The sequence below is a fragment of the Populus euphratica genome, unplaced genomic scaffold, assembly GCF_000495115.2.
Source record: "Populus euphratica unplaced genomic scaffold, PopEup_1.0 scaffold288.1, whole genome shotgun sequence".
NCBI lineage: Eukaryota > Viridiplantae > Streptophyta > Magnoliopsida > Malpighiales > Salicaceae > Populus > Populus euphratica.
This window is the reverse complement of record NW_011500136.1, coordinates 55,149-56,666: the sequence shown is the minus strand read 5'-3', so window position 1 is coordinate 56,666 and position 1,518 is coordinate 55,149.

The window sequence follows — 1,518 nt, the reverse complement described above, 5'->3', positions numbered from 1 at the left end:
ATTTTTAAAAAAAACTGAAAAATACAAACAAATACCAAAAATATATTTTTGACATGATTTTATTTTATTACTTTTTTGTAATTTTCTTGACCATTTCACATATTAGGAACTAACATTTGAGTGGTAATAACATTATTATTACAAATATTACAGGAAAATTCTTAGCATACCAAATCTTTTGGATGATTGTGGTAGTGATATAATAAGAGCTTTACAACCAAGTTTTTCATATCATATAATCTAATGACATAATTTTTTGTTGTTGTTGTGTTTGGTTAATTTCTTGTGATAAAAAGAAATTAAAACAAAAGGAGAGATACAAATATGATAGAGATAGAGATAGAGATAGAAAATAATTTATTTTTACAACTTTTTAGAGTAAACTCATGATATATTTCGTGTTTTACTTCTATCCATCTCAATACATTATTTCAACAGCCAATTTGCCAATAACTTGTGTAAAACATGAGTCAAAGCAATTAAAACAAAAAAAAACAAAAGAAAAACTTTTGTTCACTTCACTCTAAGTTAATTAATTCTCAACAACTTGTTAAATCAATGTCTGGATTGGTCCCAGATAGTGAAATAATTGTCCGTTTATTTTACTTTTTTTCCAGCTTAGTGAATGGTAAGCATGAATTAGAAGCAAAAGGCTATGGATTTTATGGCATTATTGTCTTAAGTAGATGTCATTTCAAGTTGCACTACGACATTGCTGTCCTGTGATGGGGAAAAGAAGTCGATTGAAACAATTAAAGACTTGAGATAGCAGACCTGTGAGCCTGTACAGGTGGACTGTCAATTTTTCGAATAGATTGGTTCTGGCAAATATAAATGTCCAAAATCGTTATAATTAATAATTTTTTTAAAAAAATATATGTTAAAAAAATAGATAGAAAATGGATTATTCCCCCAAGGTTATGGCTAGTTCTGTCCCTCACAAACTTTTGGACAAAAGGTTATACCAAAAAAGATAGTCCTTTAAATATAATCCCATTTTTTTGCAGCATACTTGAGACTTTTTTCTTATGAAATTATTAAAATATTTTAACCACAGAATTACCCTCTCAAGGACAAAAGGCGTTTAGTTTTTTCGCTTTTCAATGAAACAAATGATACGTAAGTTTTCAACCGATAATTAACTGACCTGAAAATATTTAAACCTTTGGAGTAAAATAAAATTAACCCTTTTGTCCTAAATTAGTTAACTTTCATGATCCGTAACCCAATCCTTACATTAAGTTGATCTACTAGATGAATTTAATAAGTACTTAGAGGATAATAAAAATCAGTTCAAATTTCAATGAACTTGATCATAGAAAATGCAAATAATAATGCTTTACATCCAAGTCTAAGAAAACTTTGTTCACTTATTTTAAAGAACAAGATCCTAGCCAAAGATTTAGAGAAAATGAGGAAGAATTCTAATAAACTCTCAATTATTATACAGTCTAAGACCCGTTGAACTCATAGCCATCATCATCATGAAGAAGAAAGAAGTCGTGGTTTCAGGTTCGA